The following is a 22228-nucleotide window of genomic DNA, read 5'->3' as shown; positions in this document are numbered from 1 at the left end:
ACTGAAGCCTCCACGATGAATAAGCAGCAAAGGATTTTATTTTTAGAATAAAACAAGCGCTTTCACGCACCTAACAAGTGCGCTTCATCAGGTTACAAAATTTAAGAATAGATATTCATCTTATATAGTGTAGCATACACCCTAATTAACCGCATTTTTGGCGGTTAAAAATAATTAAACAATTAGAAAACACTTAATTCCATTTGTACTTAAAGCCATAGCTCATCTGGGAATTACGCTTAGAAACTGGTACAACTTCTTTAAGGCTTACCACTACTACAGTAAGATAATCTAAAAGTATATTAAAATGTATAGATGTATACAGTGCACTCCTTCTATTTATCAAAAAAACATGCCTATATAAATACTTCAATGAACATTGGTATATACTTCTTCCTATCTAAAAAAATCTAAATATTTATTTTAGATAAATATAATGTACTGTATTTGTATTTCTTAAAACTAAATAATACATTACTAATATATATTAATTTATATTAATGCATAATTGTATGTATCATACAACATATCAAATTTCATCAAAACATACCTAAAAAATATAAGATATATATGAACAATTTAGAAAAACAGGTATAAATAGACCAATCAAGTAAAAAATGATGACAAACAAAAAAGGAATGGTGAATAAAAAGAAAATAGTGTGGAAGGATTTATATAGTTATGTCATTGGCACTGTCATATAAATTAAAACAATTAAAAATAATGTGAGGTACACATATATCTACAAGCCCCTATTTTATACACCATCAGCTTGTCAACATAATGTTATAGTTGGTATCTAATCTGATCTATAAGATATAGTCTCTATAGTAGCGCTAGTCTAATGTTTAGAGCTGTATTTAGACCTGGCTCTATGTGCGCCCTGAGCATTAGTATCCATTTCAATTCATAAAGTTCTAAGGTGCCTAATACATTGCCTTCTCTTCTATTAGGATAGAGTATCTGCAAAACCCTGAATTTGAAGGTATGGGATGGAAAAGATTGACAATGCCTGGCTAAAACATTGTTTACATTCATTTTCCGTATGTCATATATGTGGTTGTAGGCTCGATCTCTCAGCCTACGTGTTGTCATACCCACATAGTATACATCGCAATTTCCACATGTGGCCAGATAAATTATATTTGTAGTATCACATGTGGCATAGAAGTTCGGTATAAACTTATAGCCAGTTTCTAAATTTTCATATGGCTGTTCGTCAGTAATGTATTTGCAGACACAACATTTCTTGCATGGAAACGTTCCTTGCCTAAAATTGGTCCTAATATCCAATGGTGTGTGTAATACTTTTTCTTTACATAATAATCTTTTCAAATTTGGACAATTACTATATCTGAAGATAGGGTATTCACCCACCACATTCTTCAGCTCTGTATTCATATAAAGTAATTTCCAATTTTTACAAATGATCTCTTTTATATATTTAATGTCATTGGTAAATTTAATGTCATACTGCACCTTACCTACGTTTAGTTTACTATAATACCTATTTGGACCTTGCTTATGGCTAGTATTAAAAACCAAGTTATTTCTATCTTTAGGGGCTATTTGCAAATAATTTGGATAGCCCCTATTTGTAAAACACTTGGTTTGAAAATTCAAGAGTTGTTCTCTGTCTTTGATGTCACTACACAGTTTGGTTATTCTAGCCATCTGATTTTTCACAATGTTAGGAAAAATGTGGCGTGGATGCATACTCATGGTGGAGTATGCCATTTTTCCAACAAGGTTTTCTGAATAGCGATGTAGTAAATCTATTCAGATTATTTTTTGTTATGGTTACATCAAGATAGTTAACCGTGATTGGTGAGGCTTCATATGTAAAACTAAGGAAGGAGGTAGTTGATTCCATATATTCAACGAAATCATGTAAAGATTTCACATTGCCATTCCAAAAAAGTAGAATGTCATCTACAAATCTCCTATAGTAAATGGTATTGGTAATAAAGCTTTCATTATTAAGAATGTAAGTCCTCTCCCATTCATACACTGCTATATTAGCATAGACATTTGCACAGGGGGTGCCCATGGCTACCCCCCATGTTTGTCTATAAATCTTATCTTGATACATAAAGATGTTATTATTAAGTATCAATTCTAATAAAGCACAAATAACAAATTGTTCATTTTGATTAACCATTTTATATTCATTTAGGCAGCTTCTAATAGCCTCAACCCCAAATTCATTAGGTATGCTCGTAAACAGGTTCCTTATATCTAAGGTAACCATTAACGTATCATGATTTACTTTTTCAACCCATGGGGAATTTTCAAGGTCTTCCAACAGTTTAAATGAATTTTTTAGTATTGTGGGTATTTTTTCTATCAACGGGGCTAACTTAAGTTGTACATACTGTGAGGCATTCTCAGTTACCCATGCCTGGCCAGATACTATCGGCCGTACTGGTGGAGGATATATCCCTTTGTGCATTTTGGGTAACCCCTTGATGATGGGAATTAAAGGCCCCAATATCCAAATAATCATATAGCTGTTTATCAATGCATCTTGACATTAGAAGATCGTAGAGTACATCTTGAACATTCCTAATAATTAACATGACTTCAGACCTATTTATCATTGAATATGCAGTATCATCACTTAACATCATGTTCATCATGTTATTATAAAGACTGGAATCCATTATTACTACCCCCCCCCCCCTTTATCTGCAGGTCTAAATATTACACTTTCATCATTACATAGTAAGGCCAGACTGCGCCTTTGTAACTCATTCATGTTGAAAAATAATTTTTTATGTCTTTTCTCTTTGTAATAGGCATAAAAATCAAATTCACATGCTCGTAAAAAGCACTCAATAGAGCTAGGTAGCGGTGGAGTGAAAGTGCTTTTCCTTTTAAGGGCGGTGGCTTTGAATATGTATTCATTACATTCAGAGTCTTGGAATAAAAGTCTCAAAGCCACTTTCCTAGTAAACTTTCGAAGCATTATTAATGTATCCGAAAGTTCGCTGCCCCGAGAGGGAATGAATGATAACCCCCTGTTAAGTACAGAACATTCAGCTTCAGTTAAATTCCGAGACGAAATATTGAAAAACAAAGTGTTCAATGTTTCTTCTTCCTGTTCTCCCAGTTGTCGCCTGACATCTTGCTTCCCCTTCCCCTGCTGGTGGATCGCATCGGGACTCGTTGTTTGTATGGAAGCGGGGAGTTTAAAATCGATGTCATTTTAGGTGTAGTGTTCAATACACATGTACCTTCCTTCGGTCTGGCTCCTGTTGTTACACATTTCAAGCCTTGCTGATTGCAAGGTAAAGAAGAGGCAGATGAAATGATATCTATTTCTGATTGTGGTGAAGTAGACACGCCACTATTAGATACAGTACTTTCTGAATTATCGGCATTGTTACTATTGTTTGAGCTACTTGCTAAGTCATTATTAGCTCCATTAGTCTCTCCGGCTACTACTGCTTCATTATACCTTGGCCATAGAAAAATATTACCAAATTGGAAATCATTGCAGTCTCGTCTCAATTTTTTTAATTTCACTTGCTCCAATTTATTGCTATAGAATGTCACTTGCGATAGCATATTATTTAACTTGGACATGCATTGCTCACTTTTGTATTTTGCAACCATATTTTTATGCTCACCTTCAACTTTATTTATGAGGTCATTCTCCACCGGTTGGAAATAATCAATGAGTAGCCTCAGATAACTGTTGCCAAGGTCCAGGTTTAGTTGTTGCCATCTTCGTAGGAGCTCTGGATGAGCCTCTCCATAGCTCGGCATGCAGAGGACGCGCATGCCTCGTGGAACAACCTTGAAATGCAGGCACGCCTCCAGGTGTTTCCTCTGCCAAATGAGCCTGTGGAGTTTGTAGAGGTTATTCTCCAGGCTCCTAAGTTCTCCATAAAATTCCTGCATGTTCTCATTGTGGGTATTCACCTCTTGTGGAGCATTACCTTGGTTGTCAAAGTTCAACAAGGAATTTTCGCGTTGATGGAATAATGTGTTCCAATTTGTAGCATCGCTAGCAACTTCGTGTATAGTCCAACTCTATATTCAGAGTTTCCATCGCGTGTTGGTTAGCCGGGAGCAAAAACAGGAAAATCAGAAATATTAGCACCAAACCCAGCACGACCATCCAAGGCTCCAGCAAACGAAAACAGGATTATTCAACAAATCACTGAAGCCTCCAGGATGAATAAGCAGCAAAGGATTTTATTTTTAAAATAAAACAAGCGCTTTCACGCACCTAACAAGTGCGCTTCATCAGGTTACAAAATTTAAGAATAGATATTCATCTTATATAGTGTAGCATACACCCTAATTAACCGCATTTTTGGCGGTTAAAAATAATTAAACAATTAGAAAACACTTAATTCCATTTGTACTTAAAGCCATAGCTCATCTGGGAATTACGCTTAGAAACTGGTACAACTTCTTTAAGGCTTCTTTCTGAGATCCAGGATTGGTCTCCAGTCCCCTGTCTTTTTTGGCAATAAAAAGAACCTAGAGTAAAACCTGGATCCTATTTGGTTTGGTGGGACTGGTTGGATGACTCTTTCTTAGCAGCTTTTTGATTTCTAAGGCTGCAGCCTCCTGACTGGGTGGAAAGTCGGGGATTCATTTTACGGGTCTGGGAGTGAGACTGAATGGGATTTTATAGCCTCTGGATATTATTCTCTGCACCCACACATCCATTTTTATGAGTTGCCAGGCTTGTAGGTGTAGAGAGAATTATCCCCCCCCGCCCCCCAACTGCTTCCAGAGGAAAGCAATCAGGCTGCTGTTCAGGAGTGCTGGAAGGGTAGGCCAGAGAAAGAATCCCTAGCTCCCTGGTTGCATGGACCCCCTCTGCCCCGAAAGGGGAGTCTTCTGGATGAGTTGCCCCCTCTGCCCTGGGGGGGGGGGTTGCTAGTCACGAGCATCACAAAAAGATCCTTGGAACTTCTTCAACCACAATTTTCCTCCCCTCTGATTCCTGTTGTAGGATCTCTGGGGGGGGGGGAGGAAAAACGTATGCCCACAGCAGACAAAGTCTTTCAGTCTTTCTCACTACATGATAGTGTCTCTCTTACTTTGTGACCAAATTGGGAAGATTCATCAACAGGCATGTTGACAAAGGAAGATTTGAAAGGGTCCGCAAAGTCACACAAATGCATCCAAGCATGCAGTCTCATGACAATGCCCAATGAGGCTACTCAAGCTGCCCCCTTGGTAGTTTGAGAAATCAAGTGCATCGAGGAGTTCGAGATGGATTCTAGGGTAGCTAGCTGGGAGGCAACAGTACCATGCACCTCCTCAGGCAGTACCCCCAACAAAGAGGCAGGCATTTCTGGGATTAGGTCTCTTTGGAGGCAAGTAAAGTGTGCCAGGTAATTCAGCAACCAAATGGCAAAGGTTGCTGAAGCATAGGTCAGCTTCCCCAGTCTGTCCAAAGCCCACGACTCCCTGTTTGGGAGATGAACAGTGGAACTATCTTCTGCCAGTTCCCTCTTGGTGGCCACCGTGATGACCATGCAATCTACTGCCAGCTGTTTGGACCAGTTGGGTTGGTCTTCAGGTGTGAACAAAATTTTATCTGGCCTCTAAGGTACATGTTCTATGTTGTCCAGGGCCTTCCAGGCACACTGCACAATAAGCCTAATGAGCTAATCTGCAGGTGGGGTCACCCAGGAAGTAGATGGTTGAGCACAGAAAGCCTGCAAGAACATTGATTCCTCCAAAGGCTTGGAGGTTTTCCAGTCTCCCCTCTGCTTGAGGATCTCAAGAATGCCTCTGAATGAGACGTCTTCCAGGGGAGACCATGGGAACTCTTCTCCCTCATTGTAATCGGTGTCTTCGGTGATGGATTCCTCAAGGGAATCAAGATGCTTCCTCTTGCAAAGTTTCTTCCAGGGTGGCTCCCCAGTGGGAATTTCTGAGGAGGACTCCGGAGAAAGGGTTCCCTTTAAGGGAAGGTCTTGCAGCTCCCGTGCTTGAGATCCCAGAGTAGGAGGTTAGGACAGCTGCATGCTAGAGGGAGGTTTTGGTTCCAATGCCAATGGTGCCAACTGTGAGCATGTTGAGGCAACGACCCTCTCTATCACCTGGAAAGCAGGCAAACCCGAGGAGGGATGGGAGCCCGGAACTGGGGTCACACTCCACCCCAAGGAGCCCACCTCCAGGTGAGGAGCTCCAAGAGGACCGGTAGCTGCTGGGAGAGCCGTGACAGTAGACTGCGCCACAGAAAAAATTGGCACCAAACTAGGTGTCAAGGTGCCGACAGCCCAATCACTGCTCTGAGGGTGCACCAGTTCCAAAGGAGCCATGGAACCAAGCATTATCTGTGCCAACAGGGAAGCCTCCACTGTCGGAGCCAAGACAGAATGCACTGGGATGGGCATCAGTACCAAAATCTCCGAGACGTTGGAGGAGGATAGACAGGTGAATATGCCACAAGAGCTTCCGTTCCAAGAGGGAAGGAAGACCTAGTCGGGGTCGGTAATCCTCTAGCTGCCAAAACCTGGTCCACAACCCTCACTACATCTTGTTCCAAAAGACTCCTGGTGGATCTGAAGGAAGCTGCCGATGGGGATTCTGGTCTCTCAATAAATGCTGAAACTGCTGGATAACAGACACTTTATTCCACAGTACAAAAACCTCCAGTAAGCGCTTTCGTCTCCCAAAACAATCACAACAAGAGATCTGGATTAAATAACAGAGAAGAATTCATTATGTACCTAAAAAGGAAAGGGTTAAAACATTAAGGGTAGCGTAGGTGTATTTAACTTATGTTATTTTATTTTATGGTGCTTTTAAATATGCATGTGAAATAATGTGACATTTTATATTTTTGAATATGAATCATGTGATAGATCATGTGATTAGAATTTGGTATTTAAAGTGTGTTTGGTTTTAGTTACCTCAGTCTGAAGAAGTCTCTTGTGATTGTTTTGAGAGATGTAAGCGCTTACTGCAGGTTTTTGTACTGTGGAATAAAGTGTCGGTTATCCATCAGTTTCAGCATTTTTTTCTCTCTCTCAATAAATGGACTGAATTGTTGTCCCAAAAAAGGGTCATAGGAAGGAGAGTACCTGGTTCTGACAAGGTTCTCAATCTTCAGAATTGCAGGTGTCATTATAGGTGGAGCCATGTAAGACACTGGTACTGTGGCCGGGGATGGTGCCGATGCTGGTACAGTGGTAGGAGCCTGTGTCATAATCAAGGTCGGCACCGAGGGAGACGACAGGGATTCTGGTGCCGTAGCTGTCTGCGCTGATGGCATGGGAGAAGTCTGGTGTTGTCTCGGTTCTGAGGAGGACGAAGATGTTGGAACAGAGCAACTCAGTTTCTCTTTTTTTTTTTCACATCCTTATGCTTAGGAGGTGGTGAGACCTCCATCCCAGAAAGAGCCTCTGAGAAGGGTGTTTTGAGCATACCCTTCAGAATAAGCTTGTTCTTACATTCAGCCAACATATGGTTGCTGAAGCTAGAACAAATATCACAAGATACATTAATGTGGTCAACCCTCAAACAATAAACACACCAGGCATAACCGTCTGAGTTAAGCAGCTTACACCCTACACTTATCACACTGCTTGAACCCAAGCTTAGCGTTATCAGACATTAAGACAAAACACACTAGTACTGATAATCCAACAACAAAACTATTGCTACCAAAACAACAGCAAGAAGTTATAGTAAGGAGGGATAGCATATTTCTTTATTTTTTTTTTTAAACAGATAGCTAGGAAGGAGTACCAGCAATGGTACTAAGAAATACCAAAAGGTAAAGGAAGGGCCTACCAAGGTAGGGAAGGAGTAGTAGTACCAACAATGGTAAGAAAGAACTACCAAGGTAGTAGGGGTAGGGTTTAGTCAGGAAATATAGGGTTTAGGAACAAGAGATAACCTTAGAAGAAAAAATTGACTAAGGAAGGTAATTAGTCGATAAAACTACAAAGAGCCACAAAAAAAGCTACACTTAGCTTGAGAGAAAGGCTTAGCATGTCTGACGAGGAACACGGCAAATGAGATCTGAAGAGACTGAGAGGGGCATTGTGGGTAGGACTTAGCTGAGAGTTTTTGGCTGGCGCGAGCTTGGTACTGGCTGTGTTGGTTCCAAGGACGGAACCAAAGTCCTATCAGTAAGGAATGAATGAAGATTTAGAACATCAGATGTCTTTTTTTATAGAAGATTTATTGATGACCTGTTTTTTGTGTGGAAAGGGACAGAAATGAAACTGCATCACCTGTTTGATTTCATTAATTCCAGCACCTCGTTTCTACAATTTACTATGAGTAGTTGCAGGAAGGTCATTAATTTTTTTGGATATCACAGTTTCCGTAGAAGATGGTGACAGCCAGTTTGCAAGATATTTAGGAAACAGACCTTTGTACACCAGTACTTAGAAGCCAACATCCCTTTCATATGAAGAAAGGGTGTGGTAAAAGGTCATTTTATCAGACTCAGTAGGCTCACCAGTAAGGAAGATATTTTTTTAGGAAAAAGTCGAGTATTTGAAACGGTTATTCCTCTAAAGAGGTTATGACTTAAATTGGCTCATGAACATTACAAGGGAAGCATTTTGCTTAGATCAAATGAAGCACAACCAGTTCTGAACAAACACCTGTCTGAAATAGTTTCAGACAGGGGAGATGCATCGAGCTTAACAAGTACTTCACTTGCCAAATACAAAGGGGCTTTTCCACTTCCCATTTCTATTGACATTTATCTAATAAGAGATATCCTTAGGGACAACAGGAAGATCATTTTAGGGAACAGGGAATTAGCCAAGATTCTTGGTGACAGCCCTTCTTTTACATGAAAGAATTCACAACGTGAAAAATAGAAGCTGAAGTTAGAGTGCCTGTGAAGTGAAGGATTTGATGTAGAAAGTCTAATACAGGTTACATCACAGCAAGGTGAAATGAGTCCCCAAAGCAGGGAAAACAGGAAGATCAGGAAACATCTGAAGAAGAAATGTGGACATGGGAAAGAAAGAGATTTAATATGGTGTAATGTTTATGCAAAGGAGAAAGCAAAACTAACAAATACAAAAAGAGCAGCACCAAAGATATTTGAAGAGAAATACAGGCAAAGGAATCTGGATATGGAAAACTTTACAATACAAAAAATAAGATGACAAAGAGGAAAAGTAGAGAAGGAGATTAGCAAAGGAGAAGTTAAAGAAATAGAAACTGAGGTTATGCAGCACCTGCAAAGTGAAGAATTTAGTGTAGAAAATCTAATTCAGAAAGCACCACAACAGGCTAGAGTAATGGATATCCATATTAAGGGGGAACCAGTGGAACATGAAGCAATTGGTCAGGTGCCATATGAAGATAATTTGGAGCCCTCCACAGGAAACCAGTATAAACGTTCACTTGAAGCTAGACAGCAAGGGAAGAAACAGGAAACTCTGATGCAGTCAATGTTGAGGAGTGATAGGTCAGTGAGTTCCCATGATAGAGCAACAGTCGGCACAGGTTGAAATTGATGAGAATGTGTCACAGGAAGATGCTATAAAACCTTCTATAGAATGACTGCAGGAATTGGAAAACAAGGGATGTGCCCTTAGTTTAATAGACATGGAAAGATATATCAAGATCAATGTGCAGTGGGTTAGCGTTGTCGCCTGTCGCCTCCAAGCAAGAGGGTTTTCGTTGTTCGACTGGCTGGGGGTGCCTGTGTGGAGTTTGCATGTTCTCCTGGTGTTCTGTGTTAGTTTCCTCTACTCCCCTGCTCCTCCCCATTCCAAAGCATCTGGAGCATTTCTCCTCCCGGCCCGCTGAAAACAGGCTCTGTGGAACCTAGTCGGACTTTCCTGGTCAACAAATGATAAATAAATAAAAAAATAAATAAAAAGATCAATGAAAGAAATAGACTGCAGAAGGTTAATAAACCCCAAAAGTCAGAATTTTGATGAAACAAATGAACACAGATATTAGGACTGTTCATAGAGATCCATGCGGAATTACAGAACTAAACAGGCTACATTACTGTGCAGCTAAGTTAATAACTGATAAAGTTCTACAAGAACACATGGTAGTGAGAGAAATAAAGGGGAGAAATTGAATACCATCATGGAAATATTGAATAGAGAAAATTATAAAGCAATTAAGACAAGAAATGTCACTGTTAGAAGACTATAGAAGAGGGAATGGATCAACAAAAATACTAAGAAAGATAGATGTGATAAAAGCAATGCACAATATTAGAACAGACCAGGATCTATCATGCACTATCGCAAATAAACTAAACATTTCAGCACAGGTAGAAAAAACTTAGAAGATACGAAGATAAATATAAAGAAAAAGTGCAAAGTAAGCAATTTATTGATGACCCAAAAAGGTTTTATAGAGAACTGGGAAATAAGGTAAAAGGAATTGAAAGACCACCAAAAAAGAAGAAATAGATACATTTTGAAGAAGTATCGATGAAGATCCTGTGGAACATAACAAAGATGCTGAATGGATAGAAGAAGTAGAAGAAGTAAAAGAAAGAAAAAGAAGTTTAAAGGTACAAGATATGAAATGGGATAAGTAACAGCTAGAGAGATTGAAACAAAGTTAAGAACAGCCTTTAACTGGAAAACCCCAGACCCAGATGGAGTACCTAACTTCTGGTTAAAAGTATTAACATCTTTGCTCAAAGATTTAGCCATTGAGTAAGAACTATTTATATGCACATCCAGAACAGACACCAACCTGGCTAACAGGAAAAACAACACTCCTACTTGAGAGTGAACTGCTAGCTACCCTAAAAATTATAGACCAATAAGTTGCCTTCCGACGATGTATAAACTATACACGGGAATTGATGCCAACAAAGTTTATAGTCATTTAGAAGAAAATTCAATTATGGCAGTAGAACACAAGAACAATAAAAGAAAGTCATATGGAACAAAGGATCATTTGTTGTTAAATAGTCATAGTGGAGAACTGTGAAAAGGGGAGGAATCTAAGTATGCCATGGATTGACCACAAAAAAGCATTTAATAGTATCCCTCATTCATGGATAAAAAGAGTGCTTAAAATTTGTAAGATACACCCGGCACTGATCGACTACATTACAGTGACCATGAAACACTGGCAGACCACTTTGCAATTAAGCCATGATAATGGACAAATTGTTATCCTAGGGATAAAAATTCAAAAGGGGATATTCCAGGGTGACTCTCTGTCACCATTAATATTCTGCCTTGCCTTTAATCCAATAAACTGTCAGCAGCTTAGGCCATGGCTATAATCTGGCTCCAAGGAAACAGTGTAAAGACTTACCTTCTCTTTGTCGATTTAAAATTGTATAGCTCATCAGATGAGGAACTGAAAGCACAACTTTTTCAGATGATATAAGAATGTCATTTGGTCTTGATAAGTGTGCAAGAGCAACCTTTAAAGCAGGAAAACTGCAACTCCAGAAAAACATCAGTTTGAGACAAGAATGTGATATAAAAGAACTTGAGCAAGAAGGAATGTATAAATATTTGGGAACTGATGAAGGATCAACAATAAAACATGAACCAATGTGAATAAAACTTAGAACGGAAGACTTAAATTAATCCTAAAAACTGCACTGACATCTAGGAACAAAATCCAAGCTTTAAACCAATTTTCTCTTCCTGTCCTAACTTACAGTTTTGGAGTGATTGACTGTCCCCAAAACATGTTGGACAGATGAGATAGAAAAACAAGAAGGATGCTTCAAGTTCACCAAATGATTTATTAAAATCAGTGCTTACCAAGATTATATATTCCCCATTCCAAAGGAGGGATGGGCCTCCTTGAAATTGATATGTATAGATCTGCAATCATGGGACTCCACACATCTAACCTCTCAAGACCCAAACATAGTGAAAGCTTTGAAACATGAGGATAATAAATCTAAGATGACTTCTCTGCTTAATCTAGCAGAAACTTATCGGCATCAAGCAGGAATAGAAATCAAACCAGAAGTAGATACAAAAATCAGGCAGCAACTGAATGTGCCAAAAAACAAAAAGAAAGAATATAAGGTGAAGGATCAGATAAGAAGGCAAGAAATGTGGAAAAAGCATACATATTTTCAAGTACAGAAAACTTCTGGCAGATCCTCATGTTGATAAGGAACAAACAGAGGAATGATTAAGGAGAGGCAAATTCAAACCAAAAGATGAAATTGGCAGCCCAAGACAGTGGGCTGCATACACATTGTTTTATAAAGTCCATTGAACATGTGGAAGAAACAGACAAATGTAGGTTTTGTAAAACTGAATTGGAAACAGTTGCACACCTCGTTGCTGGTTGCACATACTAATGGCAGGAGGAGTGTATACTGGAAGGCATAATAATGTGGTGAGACTGTTGCACTGGGGATTGTGCAAACATTATGGTATTGAAGTGGCTGAAAAACACTGGAAATAAGAGCCACAAAACATCATACAAAATGAAAAAGTCGACATCACATGGGATCATCCATTACCAACAGTTCAAAAGATAGATGCTAGAAAACCGGATATAGTGGTCTAAGAAAAGAAGACAAGAGTAGCATTGATCATTGAAATTGCCACACCCAGTGACTACAATGCGTTCTGTACAGAAAGACAAAAAGTCATAAAATATCAGGATCTGAGGCAGAAACGACAGCAATGTGGAAGAAAGATACCCAGACAGTTCCAATAGTAGTAGGAGCATAAAAAAAAAATTACAATTATATTTAGATATGTTACCAATACATGTAACTCCATACGAACCGCAGGAGCAGCAATTACTGGGCACATTGCGGGTACTGTGAAGAGCCCTACTGGCTGACATCAAAGACTGAAACAATACTAATTACATGAACTTCAATCATATGTTGACTTAGGAATGGGGTCCATTTCACTCATGGTATTAGAAACCTAAAAGACTCTGAGAAATTAAAAAAAGACTGAAATCCTTGTTAGAACACCATCAGTCCACATTTTCAGAAACATACAGTGCATTAGATGCATACAAATGTAGAAGATGCAAACAGTGCTAATTTATTAGTAGTACTTCTAATGTTTATGTTAAGGCACTGAATTTAAATCTTTGGGCTAAGAAAAGATAAAATTACAATTCACAGGGAGTTGTTTACTGGGCATCTTGTGATTCTTGCCAAGGGTTTTACGTTGGAAAGACCATAAGGAAGCTGTCAGGAAGAATTTATGAACACACACTGGCTATTAGAAACAAAGATACAAGTAATTATTTAGCCAAACACTCCCTAATTTGCACCAACTTTAAGAAATTCCATTTTTTGTATTAGATACTGTCAGTTTCAAAGAAATTTCTTGGTAATTATAATGTTTTACTTGAATGCAGCGAATCTTGGTGGCAAATTAAACTGCGGTCAGACAAATGTCCAGGTGTAAATGAGTCTGTAAATATTAAATGTTTCCTGTCAGTTCAAAGGCATTAAACGCTAAATACGGTTGTCAGACGTTTGATAAATTCAGTTACAGTTATAGTTCTTCATGTTTGAATTAATTTGTTTTGTCATTTGTATTGAATAATTTTAGACAGCGAGTATTAACGACTTTTGAAACTTTTCACATATACTGTAAAAGTTTTTAATGCACTAATTTTAAGATGAACAGAGGGAAAAAGAGGACCATTTAATTGGTTTGTGAAGGTCATGTGATTTCCTTGGCATTTCTTTTAAACTTTGGCTTGCGTATTTGTTTTTAACTCTGAAGAAGTTCTGGTGTTATTAAAAAGAACAAAAGCGCCAAGTTAAAACCTGCATTTTCATGCTTGCTTGTATAGGATCATTTGAAACATTTGAAACTATGAAACAAGCCACATTGATGGAATCCTAACTTTAATAGGAATACGACAAAAAGAAAAATCATGGCTTAACATCAGAAAGAAAACTCCCATAATGATAGGAACTGTCTGAACTAAACAAGGAACTAAGACGATTAATTAAGTCTAACAAGGCCAATTACTTGGCCAAGATAGCATCACATGCTAAAGACAACCACAAGGCTGCATCTTCATGCTTGCTTGTATAGGATCATTTGAAACATTTGAAACTATGAAACAAGCCACATTGATGGAATCTTAACTTTAATAGGAATACGACAAAAAGAAAAGTCATGGCTTAACATCAGAAAGAACAATTCCCATAATGATAGGAGCTGTATGAACTAAACAAGGAACTAAGAGGACTAATTAAGTCTAACAAGGCCAATTACTTGGTCAAGATAGCATCACATGCTAAAGACAACCACAAGGCCTTCTACAACTATGTCCAAAACTCAAAGGAAGCACACAGTGTGCCGAACTGATGGTCAGTGGTACTACCTTCACTGAGCAGAGTGACAGTGAATTTGCTGGCTAACATATTCAGCTCAAACTTCACCCCAACACCCCCTATGAAATACCTATTAGCGTAAGCACCCCAACTGTTAACAGAGAGCATGTCTTGTCGGCACTCACTAGGGCAACGAACACAGCTTCAGTGAGCCCCAAAAATATCCTGGAAGGACTCCTAAATAGCTTGAAATGTGACCTATCTGGACCAAATTGAGTCAATTTTCAACGATAGCATCAAAACAGGCTTTGTACCACAAGAATGGAGAACTGCAATAGTTTCCCACCTCACAAGAGTGTACCATCAACTGACCCCAGGGATTACAAACATATTAATCTGACTAGTCTAATATACAAAGCCATGGAAAGAATTGTCATGGAAATAACAGACATAGGCAACCTTCAGACACTGGACCCAACCCAGTTTGGCTTTGTCAGGAAAAGGTCATGTCTACTAAACCTGGTGGACTTCTTTAAGAAGGTAACCAAGCCAATGGATGAGGAGAAAATGGTGCATACCCCTAAGCTGGACCAGGCTAAGGTGTTTGATACCATACCCCCACTCTGGTACAGTTGATAAACTTAAACTGGGCATAAAAACCTACATCACTTGCTGGATTGCAAGCTGGCTCACAGACAGGACCCAGGATTAGGGATACCTCCACTAAGAGACCAGTCACCAGTGAGGTACCTCGGGGCTTAGTACTAGGACTGCTTCTATTTGGTATCTTGTTCTCTGAGGTAAAAGCTAATGTCAAGGGCCTTTGGCTGTTGTAGATATCCCCCATGATACAAACCTCTTGCAAGAGTGACTAACGCAGGCAAATGACTGGTGCCAAAGTCACAATTTAAAAACTCAGTGTCAAGAAATGCATTATAGTGCCTTTTGTGAAAACTGCCACCCTTTCTAATGACTCCATTTTAAAACACCATTAGAGCTGACCCAGTAGTTTGGTAACTGGGAACATATGTAGACAGCAATTTGGCCTTTGCCCAACATGTGGCCAAAGTAGTAAGAAAATGATTCTATGTTGTCCAGGGCATGACATCCAGGTCCAAGAAAGTCATAGTGCCACTTTATTCCACCCTTATCAGAGCAATCAAGTATAATGCCCCCATCAGCATGTACCTGACCAGACATGTTCAGCAGTCTGAATGCCCACAAAGGTTCCTTACCAGGAGAATCCTGGGTATAAACACATAGTGCTTTAAGGCGATCTGCATAGGACAGTCTCTGTACTCTGTCTTCTACAGGTTACTGAGAGGCAATCTATGCCTGGCATACAAGGTATATTCACATCCAGCTCTGATAGACCTTTTACACATACACACAATGAACAGCATCAGAACCACTAGATTGTAGGATTTAAAATTTGCTTGTGACATAAATAAGACATGTTGGCAAGACGTGCGTCTCGGAGGATCCCCATGCTGTGGAACAGGCTTCCTATCTATGTAAAGGTGTGTCCATCCCTTAACCTTTTTAAGCGTAACCTCGACCACTGGATGGAAAAAAGAAAAATTCACCGAGTGTCTGGTCTCCATGTCTGATAGACAGAGGCAGACAGTAATGCCTGAACTAACAATCTCTATAAGCTTTCTAATTAATATACCCCCTCCTAATAAACACCTATGGTACATAGGGACTTAGCTGAGTTTGACTGCATTGCTAGGCTTATAAAGGCCTTTGTGGTAGTTAGTGTAATGTATACCTGTGAACCTATCGTGAGACCTGAAGGATTGCTTGATTCTACAACAGATTATGTTCCCTACTAGCATAATCATAGCTAGATATTTAGGCCTCAACCATGATCTAAGGTAAATTGGGGACAGATGAATTATGGGAAGGGAAATGCTTAAGGAGCTTGAGGCTGGAGCTCTGATGTTGCCATGTCAGATCCAACAAGTGGCTTGAAGGAACATATGTTGTCTTTGATGGACATGGATGAAAGGATCTAACGTTAAGGTTAAGTCATAACTTTAGTTTCAGAAATATTGGCCAGCTTTGTAAGTGTGGAGTTGTTTATCATGTATTCATGTAGTATGATATTCATTAAAGTACCCTTTAAGTCATCATACAAAACAGACTGAAGACATCTTTCAAAACTCTTACTGATAAGTGGAATCAAGCTGATGGGTCTATAATTAGACACTTTATCAACTGCTCCACTTTTATGAATCTGGACTACATTAACACATTTCCAACTAGTAGATACTAAACCAGATGATAACTTATTTAACATTGTCACAGTTTTTGGGATGCATTTATAGGATGCAAACCAAAAAGACCCTGGTATGTTACATGGACCTGGTCTTCTGACTCCTTTTATTTTGGCCAAAGATTTCACTACCATATTTTCATTGGACAAAGCCGAGAGTCATTATTAAAAAATTAAAGCCTCATAGCAAACTTATTCTAACCTGTAGTAGGTGTAATAAGGTGGCTATTAAACATATCAGCCATCTTAGAGTTTTTTATGCAATACCATCTGAGAATATAGGCCTAGCAGAGCTAGTCCTATCTTTAGCCTGATAACCTATCTTCTCAAAGGAATTCCAGACTGAGGATACATCAGATAAATACATTCAAGGACAGAACAAAATTATCAATCCTTTGATTTACTTCAGTGTCAAAGATTCTGGATTTGTCAAAAATAAATTGAATGTGCTGATGTGAATGAGAATAATTCAAACCTGAAAACTCAAATGCAATATGATTTGCTTTTCCCCAAGTGGGTGGAGCTGTCTATTGTTACAATTTATTTTGGTATGTTAGTAATAAGCAAATCTAAAAATGTGTCTTCTCTCATTGGAGAGTTAATTTATGGGATTCAATAAACCGAAGTCTAAATGGAGTTCATGTGTCTGTGTAATTATGAGTGACAAGCAGCAGAGCTAATTACATATTCATGCCATGCACTACATTTAAATGTAAACAAGCACAGTTTCAAGAGTGGGGCCAGCCAGGAAACCGTGTAAAGCAACACATATAGCAAACCTGGTTATCTCAGAGCAAAGTAGGTTAGTGGGATCGCACAAAACGCCTCAGTGATTACAAGGGCTTGTCATACAAGTTACATATATGTTCCAAACACAGTACAGGACAGTATATACAGTGTAGAGCATTGTGAAATCCCATTCCTGGCATTCTGTACAGAAGTTGTGTAAATCTGTAAGGGTACATGGACTGCCATATATACAAAACACTTGGGGGAAGTATGTGTATTTAACAGGGATACACAGATGAATTGTAGGAATGAACGCAGGGAAAGAGGACAGGTGAAACAACCTAATGTACAGCAGATAAGGGCATGTCAATGGAAGACAGTTGCAGCAGGAACACCAAGCACATCAATATGGTACAGTATGGACTGCACAGTGAAAATTTGTATTATGTGACTGTCACACAAGGCGACATAACAGTGGGGAAGATGACATTCGAGGTAAACATCTTTATATGAACAATGCAGAAGACATCTATCAGGGATATTATATATAACTGGGGTAGGGTGCGTACTGTGAAGCTGTGCAAACTGATTTGCCTGAATAGGAGTGTAATGTCAGCAGAGGTCTCCAACAAGTGGGGACACAGGTACAGGTTCATGGAGAAATCATGGACAATATCAGAATATCACCACCAGTAATTCCATGTCTCTAACATAGCATATGTGATTGTGCAGAACCATCTCTGATCACTCAGAAACACACTTGTACAACTATTATGACAGGTTAGTAATCTGTGAGGGTAATCACACACACCGTCCTGACACTAACATCTGCTGGAGGTGTTAGGAGGAACACTGCTATACCTGCATGTGACATTGTGATCAATGCAGGCTAGTTGACTAGTGTGCACAACATACATATATAGCACAATCCACACTGTCATGAATGTTACCCATGCCATCAGTGTTGTCAAACAGCTGTATATGTACTGTGTGCATCACCGGAACAGATATCACACATGCATCTGGTATAACAACCTTGATGGGGGTTCCCCACCATCAAAGAGTAATGTTTATGCAATGAAAAGAAGGGCCAATATGATGTGTGACAGCTTGCTGTGGCAAAGATAGTACACATCAATTACACATCACTGGAAGATGTGTAGGTAGGTACATGAAGAAAGGTTCATTGTACTCTGTTATTGGTGTGATGAAGGCTGTGAACTGTGGAGGTGTTAAGCCTTTGATATGGATGTCCTTCACATACTCAGTAGTTGTGTTGCACACAAGGGAGTTGTCAGCACTGTGGCCACATGCTGGTGGACATTCCACATTCTATCTATCCCAGGACACAGGTCACATATGTATTGGTCTGATTATAGGGTATGATGTCTACATTATCCTTGGGTTGTGCGTTTGTTTTCATAATGTAACAAATCCCCCCATGTTTTGACATGGCTGTGACAGAAATCTTTGGTGTGTATTAATACTGTCTGTGTTATACTAATATCACAGTTGGATTCAATGACTGCCCACAATCTGTAGTCCTTCAGGCAGCTGTTTGGACACAGGATGTGTATGTCATTCATGATGTCTGTGACAAACAGTGGACAGGAAGGGGCCTAGCAGACAGCCCTGACTTACAGACCTAATCACTCGACCTGACATATAGGTCACTTTACATATTTCAAAATATTAAGATGCCACATATGTGATCCGCTGGTCTAACCACTTGATGGTTATGGCCACATCTGACAGTGTTGATTGAAAACTGCAGTATGGATTTGTCAGATGCTTTGGCCTTTTCAAGTTCAAAAGGATGATAGTGTTATCTTGCATGCCCTCGAAGACCTGTATGAGGACATCTATCAGATGTAACAGACATGCTGTAGCATTAACAACTCACACAGGTCTGTTGCATACAGCTGGGATATTACTAGTGTCAATTTAGAAAAGATCCATTGTGACATATGGTTCTACCTCACAGATGTGAGTCGGGATGTGTCTATATATGCATGAATTGGATTCTGTCTCCCCCACCTAACTCAGATGGATGCATGTTGATGTACACCCTTCTAAAGGAACACAGTCTGTGTGGAGGGTGTGTTGAAGTGTGTATTCAACCATGTCAGGAAGGTGTATGTGCTGAGTCATGCTATAGTTGATTTGTAATGTCACAGCCCACTGATTCTTTGTGATGGGCCTGGATGAAGGTAAGTCTCTGCATACTGCCTATCTTGATCTGGGCTAGGGTTTGGACACAATCCCCAACATAGGTATCACTGAGAAACTCTCCCAGCTGGGGATTAACCCTTATGTCACTAGATGAGCAATCGTTTGGCTAACCGACAGAGCACACACTGTAAAAGTTGGTGAATCTACCAGTAGCAGTAGAGCTGTCACCATTGGTGTACCCCAGGGATCTGTGCTTGACCCTTTACTGTTTGGAATCTGTTTGACAGTTCAGGCTAAAGTATATGGCCTCTGGCTTACAGTGTTTGCTGATTCTTGCATATTGGGTACAATCATTGAGTCCAGAAATGCTGATAACATACTACAGAAGGGGCTAATACAGACAAATGATTGGTGACAAAGCCACATGGTCTACAAATAAAGGCAAAAATGTGTCTTTATTTTGTACTTCTGCAGAGTGGAACTCCCAGCTAATACAGCACTGACAACACTCCCTCTATGCTAAAACCCAGTGATGCAAGATCTGGGAACAAGCATAGATAGCAATCCGAACTTCAACCACCAAGTGTCCACAGTGGTATGGAAAGGCTATGTTGTGCACATCATAAGTCACGCCATCATACTCAGATCTGAGGATTACATAAAAGTACTGAACTGGAACCTCATCAGAACACTAAAAGAGTGTAATGTTCCTTTTTGCATGTACCTCGCTAGACACCTGGAGCAGCTGGAGAGATCACAGGGTTTTCCCACCAAGAAAAGTATCTTAAGTACACAGACTACACAGCTCAGTACTTTACACAAGTGCGATGGCACAAATCTGACTTTTACAAGGCTGCAGGACAACTTATAGTGGATGACATCAGCAATGAATGCTGGAAAGAAGAAGTTGGGAGGCCTGCATGAAATGGATGTGTAGGCATGTTCAGCTGTGAAGATAGTTCTAGTTCTGCATGTTACCAGATTGATGCGCATTGCACATCACACATTTATTGATTTATGTAATGTAGTTGATATATTTGTGAACAGGTGCTGAGAGACAAGGGTTGCAGTGCATGGGGGAGGTAATACATGGCTGCATTGTAAATATGTGACATTCTTAGATAAGACCTTCATTTTATGTTTCCACGTATAGTTTCATGGCATAAAGAGTAAATGGACAGCAAATAGCACTAGTACATGCTAATATTTTCTTTGACTAGTGCAATGGCAAGCAGCGGGTTTGTGCGATGGCAGGCATTGCGCATATGAGATGCACATTTCCATTACCTTCCCTGTTTGTGCGTAGTTAAACAGTGCACAAACGCGGGGCTCATTGCTAAAATTTTGACAGTTAGTATTGAGTGTATAAAACACACCTGCTGCTTAGCTGATTCTGTTGCAGCAGGTGTAAATACATTGACATATTTATTTTTGATCTCAAATAATACTGGGTTTGAATCCAGGTATATCCAGTACTTTTAAGTAAACGGTGATAATGCAATGACATTCTGCATTGTACATTCAGCATGTTACTGTGTGTTGACCTAGCACAGCAGGGTTAAGTGGCATTGTGTGGAGGTAACAGCAGCATTGTAGATCCACTCACCATCACTTGGCATTGGTGCATGATGCCAAACTCCACACAAGCATAGCGGCCAAAAAGTAAGGCATCCATTGCTTTTCTGGTACCTGTGTGTGTTGTGTGTGGTTCTAGTTTTTGACCAGATTATAGGTGCTAAAATGGGAAAGATAGGAAAGTGGTGAAATGGAAAGCAAGCAGAGGGAAAAGCAATACAGGAATGTGCAGGCAGGAGGTACGAAAGAAACATAGCTATCCATTTTTTCAACAGTGTAAACTGAAAATATGTGCAGAATATTAGCTGAATCCAGAAAGAGGGATGAAAATGTAATCATGGTGTCTAGCCAACTGGACTGAGAGACATGTGCGAAATGAAGAGCTATGCATGAGACAATATTTTTTGTGGGACAGGTGCCCTTTTTTATATATTCAGTAAGAGTAATGCTGGGTAAAGGATGTTGGTATTTCTGGGTTAAGTAAGTTGGGTATATGAGGAAGGAAATGCAAACAAACAAGACAAGGCACAGGGATGTTAAGATGCAAAAGGTTGGGGGACACCATGATTGGGGTGAGGAAGGGGACAACCTAGGCTCATGACCATCAAACATGGAGATAGTGAGAATCTAGTCCTCAGCTAGTGGAGTCATCACTATCCCCTTACTCTGCTGGTAGCTGAAGTGCTTAATGTCTTCTCCTTCTATGGACCATGAAGGAGGGCAGTCTCTCCATCCTGCATAAGCATGCATCAATGGTGTGGTGCACAATCCTATGCTCAAACCTTAGCATCTCCTGGCAGGTGATGAAATCTCCACCTCCGCCACTACTCCCTAAGGGTACCACAGCACCAGCTGCTGGGGTAGAACTACCTGAGGGTGCAGGTAATGCGGGGGCAGCAACGGCAGTGCTGCCAGGTTGGGTCCCAGATGTACTGGGCATCAGTGCTGGAGCCAGTGAAGCAGGGGCACGCTGATCCACTGCGGTGGCCTATCTCACTGTATTGTGAAGCATTTAGTGATTTGTGACAGACGGATGACATGGAGACATTTTGGCGAGACATAAAAAAAAAAATAAGGGTTGGGGTGAGAGGGAAAAAAAAGGTAAAATTAGTACCATCATGTGACATGCAACACATTATCACAATTATACAGCTATTTTATCTGAAGTATTATATTTAAGGATATGTCCTAACATCTACAAACTATAACTAGAGATTGCTCAAAGTAATCCTTGAAATGTACATATA

The 22228-nt window shown here is 39.8% G+C and overlaps 1 protein-coding gene across 2 annotated transcripts in view; it reads right to left on the bottom strand.

Annotated features, from left to right (window-relative positions):
- ERICH2 (glutamate rich 2) overlaps nt 1–22228 on the bottom strand; it is a 948280-nt gene that overhangs the window by 369339 nt on the left and 556713 nt on the right. The gene's annotated exons all lie outside the window — the stretch shown is intronic.

This window comes from Protopterus annectens, chromosome 6.part1 (genome assembly GCF_019279795.1).
Source record: "Protopterus annectens isolate FY-2018-M chromosome 6.part1, PAN1.0, whole genome shotgun sequence".
NCBI classification, from domain to species: Eukaryota; Metazoa; Chordata; order Ceratodontiformes; family Protopteridae; genus Protopterus; species Protopterus annectens.
This window is presented reverse-complemented; position numbering and strand designations above follow the sequence as displayed.